Genomic DNA, 7,979 nt, shown 5'->3' with positions numbered 1-7,979 from the left:
ACGACTTGACCAGAGAACTCAAGGAAGCGTGTGAGATAGCACGGGCAGGAGATCAATGCGTCAGTAGACCGTCTGTGCATTATCGATGAAAAAGCTCGATTTCATGGCATGACGGCATGCGGCATTTTGTCATGTTTCTTTTTCTTTCTATCTGCTCTGTCAGTAGTGTATAGACTATATGATCCTGATCTGCAATAAATCCGCTGTGTTGAAAGTTAGCGCTTGTCCCGTCTCGTCTTTGTCCTGCGTTCCTCCCGCGCTATGATTACTGTGTTGCAATGAATTACCAACCTGCTCAAGCCTATTCTGTTCTTAAGAGCAGCTAGAAGCATTAGTGACGAAAGTTTCTTTTTTTTTTTTTTACATTAGCTACCCTCGTCTATGTAGCAGGGATGGAACGGCAAGGAAACCCAGCTGGAAATGTAGAATTGAAGCCCCCTGTGTCAGCCATCAGCCCCCGGTAAGAAAAATAGAAAAGTTTACACGTTGCTATGGGTTGGCAGTACTCACTTGCACCGCGTTGTCTTCCTTGCCTTGGAGCAGCTCTTCTCGTCGAGTTGCTGTAATAAGCCATTCTGGAAAAAACGTGCGCCAGGAGGGGGTGCAACGAATTCCCTGTTGCTGTGCGAATTCACTCAGAAAGGAATGGGGTATACGCCAACAGGCAGCAGAAAGTATCGACTGAGCTGTTTTGCAGAGTGGCTTAGTTGGCCGAGTGGCGTCGCTGAGAACCAATACGCGTGGCCCGCGAAGGCCAGTGCCACGACGTTTACACAATCGTCACGCAGCTGTTATCTTCTTATCATCAAGAAAATGCGACACTGCTCGTAGAGCTTGGCGGTACAGCAACCGTAACGTTTCCAAGTCGTTTTCGAAGCGCATGACTGCATTTTCAAGTGATCCAGTTGTTTGCACGTAAATTAAGCGGAGGCCCAAACATTGTATCTGAAAACTACACCCTACACAGAAAGGAGTAAAAAAGGGAGTAAACTGTGCTCTAGCGCACTCCTCTGCTCCCTTTTTACTCTTGTACAGGCGTATTCCTGTTTAGAGTGTATTGGCGTACTCGCAGTCGGAAACGTTACACATCCTGTCGTTTCGCGGGAGAAAAAGGAAAGTAAAGAAGGCAGGGCTGTCACACATGTCTCAATGGTGGTGGTAAAATTTTATTTCCCACAGTAGGGGTCCTGAAGGACACTCGGCTAGGCGCCAGGTGTAGAGGGCAGCTCCCACGTAGGCACAGAGAGCCCGAAGCTCTCCGCCGCCGCGCGGGCCTCCTGGACAGCCCGAAGCTGGTCGTGAAGTGAAGCACTTTTTAGTACTTTGTCCCAATGTTCCTTGTTCTGGGCGTAGGCGTCACTTGATGCACAACCACACAGCATATGAGTCAAGTCTACACGTTCACTGCACTGGTCACACACATGTTGTCCGTCGTAGTCACATGTCTCAATGCGATTGTCGATGAATGTTTCCCCGGCTTCATACCACGGGTAATATCCAACACGCGGTGGCCATTGCCGCCTGGAGGTCTCCCATCCTATATTCCATATTGCTGACAAGTTTGTTTTTATTGAACGGTAAACGTCTCACTAAGCATGTACATTTCAACTCGATACCACTATTCAAAAAATAAAATATTTCCCCCAATCAATATTAAGCAAGTCTAAATCACATTCCGATAATGAAGCAACGAAAAGTCGACAGGACACGTGCCACAATAACACGTGACAGAATAATAACGCCAGCAAAGTGGAATGTTTCTACGGTTCTTGTATAACCTTCTGTCGTTCCCTGACAAGCCTTCGATAACATGACCTCTTTTTCTGTGCTTTTTTGTTCGGTTATTGTTGATCTCCTCTCTCTTCTTTGCTCCTGTTCTTTTGTTTAGTTTTTACATGCGCTTATCAGTCTTCAGCCTAGTACATTTCATGCTTTCCACTGTCTTTTCTGTTGCGTTCATGTGTGCGTTTTTTAATAATTTTTGGAGCGACAGGTCTACTTCATGACCAAAGCTGCAAAAGCCAATTCATCGCTGAACAAATAAATAGTGCCGCGACTGGGATTCGAACTCGCGACAGATTAGCTTCGTTGATCACTCCACGAGAGCGCTATGCTAAAGCTGCCTTTTTTTTCAACATGGTATTTATTGCAACGATGAGATGTTTTATGTACACGAGTTATCTACAAACATTAAGAAGACAGTGACACATCAACACACATAAGCAACGAATCACGAGAAAAGAGTCAATTCGGTATGCAGCTGATCACGCCTCGTGTTAAACTGCAACGCAATTTCGCACTGCGCAGTGCACATCATCGTCTCCGCCAACTTTCATCAGCGACGCGAGCAGATCAGATCAGGTTGACCTCGATCACAGCTTGACCTGAGTCTAATATTGTTGCCAGATGTGTCGGTGACCCAGCAAAGCGAAACCATGAGCCAATCAAACTGAACACACGCTTTCTCACTTCCACTAGGTTTAACTACGTTAAAACCGTACCATTTTTTTGCATGTCGCATTGCTTGGACAGCGTCTATCTTGTTCTGTTTTTGAAATCAAGCTGATAAGCACTCGATCACCATCTTTGTTTCCTCCCCATGCTTTCCATCACAAGATCCCGCTGAGGTCTTCCTGCTCACCTTGACAAGGCCTCACGAACTTCTATTTTGGTGCTCAATTTTTTTCTTTATTCGGAAGAACTTTTTCTCTTAAATTTTCCGCTTTGGCCAGCTTGAGTACCCGATTATATTGTCTTTCATTGGCCTAAGCCCGCGACAACTGTTAACTGCGGGCTCCCTCCAGTTTTATTTTTGCCCTCTTTTTTTTTCTAGGAGGGCCTAAAACGCAGGAACACGGAACGCATGCTAGATAATTTTGTGCTGTATCGGACGATCTCGATCAGAAGGATGGCGTGACGTTGAGACGAGCTGAGCAGAGCCCACGCCTTAAATCATGCGAGGCAACGAAAGATAACGTCGTTCCAGCCGCGAATCGATGCAAGGCGTGCGCTGTTAGCGAGAATATTGTAACCTTTGAAGCAGCCCCAGCGTAGCTCAGGTGTCGGGATACTTTGAACCCTAAAGTGGCAGGTGTACGTTGCGGAGTCAGTGATGTTCTTTACCGGCATTTTGATCAATTATACCGAAATTTTCAACGCGTAGCAAGCGTGAGCAGCTGACTTCCTGAGTGCAAATGCGCTATGGATATCGCACAAGGACCCCTTGCAGTACAGGGGGGCTTATTATGAAAGGGAACACGCGAGCGCGTGGCCCCCGCGCGGCGTCGAAGGCGCATGCTCAGTAAGCGCGGCCGGCTGCTCTTTCCGCAGATGCGCCCGGGTGCCGTCAATTCCGGAAGGCTTTTGGCGTCAACGCTTCGCGAAGCGCGGTGGTCACGTGTTCCCTTTTATTCAGAGCTACTCTGTACACCCTTCCAATTTTTTAACGGTATCACGCGAGCATCGACCGTTCGCTTAATCAGTGCACTATGACGGAACAAATCGGCAAACTCGCCGAGTTGCCGCACGCGCACGAAACGCAGGCCGCGGCGGCCGTCGTCTGCCGGGCTGTTCCTGGAGCTGCGCGCTGCCCCCGAACCTTTCCTTCGCTTATCGCACTACCTGGTCCCGCTTATCAAAAGCGTGAGCCACAGCCATATCCGCATACAACTGCAAACAAAACAAAAGCAAACGAGAGATCGATCACTAGGTTCGTTCGAGAAAGGCTGAGTAAAGCTATTTGCAGTTGGGTGGCATGTGGCTTCTCCTGAATAACGGCGGCGCATATGCCGGCAGTATTACGGTCGAAGGAACGGGTCGGGGTTGCGCGCAGCTCCTGGAACAGCTTAGCAGACGACGGCCACCGTGACCTGGTCTTCGTACGCATGCGGCAACTCTCGGCGAGTTTGCTGATTGTTCCGTCATGGGGCGCTGATCAAGCCAACGGCCGATGCTTGCGTGATACCGTTAAAAAATTGGAAGGGTGTACATTTAATATCTCTGGGGAAGAACAAAACGGTCGACGAGGAGAAGACAAGAGCCGCATTGCAGAGTGGAAGCGGGGTCGAAATTGCACCAGGCAGCGTCTGACTCTTCCATCCTACCCCTCCGGTTGCGTATGTACTATCATCCTTTGTCATATCCATATTTACGTACTATCACGATGTAAATAAACGCAAACAGAGCGGAGCCTGGGCGCTCCGCTGTTCGCATTTATTTTAAACACGATTTAACTTGGGTGGTAACAAAAACATGCTAGAGTTGTCCGCGATGCATTCTAGGACGACTCTAACGTCTTTTTCTTACAACCAAAGGAAAAGCGCCATCAAAACAAATTCGATCAGCGGAGCGCGCAGGCGGCGCGCTGTTCGCGTTTCGTTCCATCGTGATAGTACGTTTAAGGAAAGGCGATGACATTTTGATGTTGTCTCCGCAATGATAATAGTAAAATCGGCAATAAAGCTACTGGCGTTGCTCATAAGAACCGCTTCTAGCCGATTAAAAATGGGAGGGGACACTTAAGTTCCGCCTTAATGATATGACGTGATAGCGTTAATTATTTAATACCCATATATGCGGTACTGGTCAACTTTCAATGGTTCAGTGGTTAAGGGATGCTCCACTGCCCTGCTATGGCAGGTGCTGCTACCGGTGAGGCATGTGCGACCAAAGTTGCTCGTCTCGAGCAACCTCACGCGATCAACAACTAACTGCCACCTGCCAGGGTGGTTAGTTTGCTTAAACTCGGTGGGCAGGTTGTATGTCGCCACAAGGTCACGTGACCTGCGCAGCCCACCTGGGTTGCTTCTCCGGCTGGTGGTTGTCTGGGCCACCCTACGCCACCCTATTTATCGCTCACAACGCCGACAACGCCGATGCCAGGTTTTCTGCTTAGCGCGGCCTTTAACGCTGTCTCGTTAATATTCAACTCTCGGGCGGAAAGAAGAAAGCCAACAAACCGAAAAACCATTTGTAGCTCAATCAAGAGGCTTCCTGCCGAAATCGATTTGAAAGTGTTGCGGAGGCTTATCTGGAGTGCATGCATGCTATGGAAGTGATGTGCCCACTTTTCGCTAATAAAGCGCTAGGGGCTCTACGCCGTAGTAGAGTGAGCCTTTTATTTTTTCTCCAGTGCCAACCCTACAGGCCAATGGAAGCAAATGCGGCACGTACTGACATCCTCCCCCCCCCCCCCCCCCCCCCCGTCCCTCCCCCAAGTTACAGTTGGCTGATTAACATTGAAAGCATCCATGCATCGCTTTTATTTATTTATTTACAGTACTGCTGGTCTTATTGCAAGACCATATCAGGGGCAATTAGTACAGCGCAAAAAGAAAACAAATATAAACATATTCTCAAAGGCAGCAAACATGGCATAAAAGTAAAGGTAGGGAAAAATGCATAATGGGCCATAGCAAAATCATATACAGAACAGATCTTCGACAATGGCAGGCACAACTTCAGAATGCAGTCAAATTCGCATACGTGACAAGTTAACAGGGCTGTTTTCTTGCCTAGATTTGCGGTCACGGTTGTTGCATTGCCACTTTGCATTACGACAAACGCTCCATCTGTGACTCGAATGATGATAAGGATTGAGTGCAGGTGATGTTACGATCCAAACGATTCTATTCACTAATGGAGAGAGGGAAAAATGAATACTTAAACGCGTCATTATGACACACATACGTGGTTAGTGTGTTCGTATGTTTGCGCCGTGCATTGCGATGGGTTCATCGTTTACATCAAGACGAACCCACCGATGAACCACATACGATGGGTTCATCATTAACATCACGATTTTAGCAAAGGACCAGCAATAACAGGCAGCAACCGTATGCGTACTGTCGGCTCGCTTAGCTGCTCTTATCAGAAGCTGGTGGAGGTACTTTCATTCTCCTGCGGCCAAGTAAATTCTGTGCTGATTTGACTGAGCAAGCATAGAGAAGTCATATTGAGGCGTACCGCTCTAAGCTGCTTAACAAGGAGTGCCAACACATGGCAGCTACAGATACTCTTCAAAATGTTTAGCAGCCTCACAAATATCCACAGGAAAGAGTGATGCATGATAGCGGCCAAACGCTTCATCAGTGGCACGGATAACGAGGGGGTGATAACAGCAGGATTAGTCTGCACCCTCTGCTTCCACGGAAAAGTGACAGACCTCAGATAAACGGCAGCAGTTTTTAAACGACTTTATGCCGTCTTTCTTTTAACCGGACGCGTATATGTACCATGGCATCCCCGCTCTCCCAGCGCAGAGACGAAAGAAACTTTCGACTATGGCTCTGTGGCGCTGCGGACATGTTGCAGCACCATAGTTACATCTTCACGATCCGAAATGTTTACTCAGTTTATTCTTGATATCGCGTTTAGGTTTGGGCCGGTCTAGAGATCGTAATTCTTGCGTGAAAGAAGTATAGGCAAGTCGAATGCTCCGGATATATTGGACCGAAAGACGCAGCGGTGTCAATTAACACCCGTGGCACATAACTAGCTTCGATAGGGCAAAACACTTGCTGTGTGAAAACGACGCCGCGCGGAGCCATGATGACGTCAGAGGTAACGTAATTCTTCATTGTCGCCGAAGGGGATTCAGCCAACTTAGTTATCAGGGGCTATGATTAATGCAGTGTCGATTATCTCATATGGTATATATTGCTACATCCGAAACTATAGGCACATGTGAGCTGTGGCTATATCCACAGCTCACATCATGTCATCATGACGTCATCATGTCTCCGCGCGGCGTCGTTTTCACACAGCAAGTGCTTTGCCCCCTCGAAGCTAGTTCTGTGCCACGGGTGTTAATTGACACCGCTGCGTCTTTCGGTCCAATATATGCGGAGCATTCGACTTGCCTATACTTCTTTCACGCCAGAATTACATGCAAGCAAAACTGAATATATTCGTTCTGCGTACCGCTTCACGTTGTATTCGACCGATTGTATACCTGAGAGGCTGGTGAATCATCGACATGTTGTCATAAATGACCGATAATTTATCTGGACACCATCGAATGCCAGCAATAACGGCGCGTCAGTATATGAGCGACACCGTCCATACCCATGCCAGTAATGGATGCATCGGCCTCGGAACTTTTGCGCCAGGTGGTTGGTGTGCAATCGCATTGTGGCAATCGTTCCGGTAGAGTTGCATTGTTGAGATAAAAAGCGATTTATACGTTGCAGCATCGGGCCTGTATGTCAGACGGCGCGTTCGAAGGGCAGCGTAAACTTGGCGATAATCAGCGAACCGTACAGAGCAGAGGCACATACCAGGTGGGTATATATTATTCTTTTTGGGGAACGTTCTTTTTAGAGCAGTGTCTCGAGCTTTATAAATGCAATTGTTTGTGTAATTATAGCTATAAAAAGGCCTCTTGATTTACCATAAACTGTAAACATATGTATAGCTTCAGGTGTATGAAGTGAGTCGCCGTGTGTTCGCATACTGTACGAGTACAGTCGGGTTATTTTACCTCCACCTCGCTTTTCCTAGCTGCTCATTGATTTTGGCGTAGGACGAGTAGCAGACAGCCAGACGATGGACACACGAGCCCCGCCGCGGTAGCTCAGTGGTTACGGCGCTCGGCTGCTGGCCCGAAAGACGCCGGTTCGATCCCGGCTGCGGCGGCTGAATTTCGATCGAGGCGAAATTCTGGAGGCCCGTGTATTGTGCGATGATGTTAGTGCACGTTAAAGAACCCCAGGTGGTCGAAATTTCCGGAGCCCTTCACTACGGCGTCCCCAATAGCCTGAGTCGCTTTGGGACGTTAAACCGCAATAAAACATTAAAACATGGACACACGAAGATGACACACGAAGGAACAAAGAAACTGGACTTTAAAATACACTTCAACAAGGATACAAGAACATGTTGGTCAAATGTTTAGGGGAATCCCCCAAGGTGGAGTAGATTTGTAATAAGGGAGTAATTACTCATTGGCATCCACCCGAGCGCAGCCATACAGCTACAAA

This window comes from Amblyomma mixtum, chromosome 2, assembly GCF_055824585.1.
Source record: "Amblyomma mixtum isolate Tamu chromosome 2, ASM5582458v1, whole genome shotgun sequence".
In the NCBI taxonomy this organism is placed as follows: domain Eukaryota; kingdom Metazoa; phylum Arthropoda; class Arachnida; order Ixodida; family Ixodidae; genus Amblyomma; species Amblyomma mixtum.
This window is presented reverse-complemented; position numbering follows the sequence as displayed.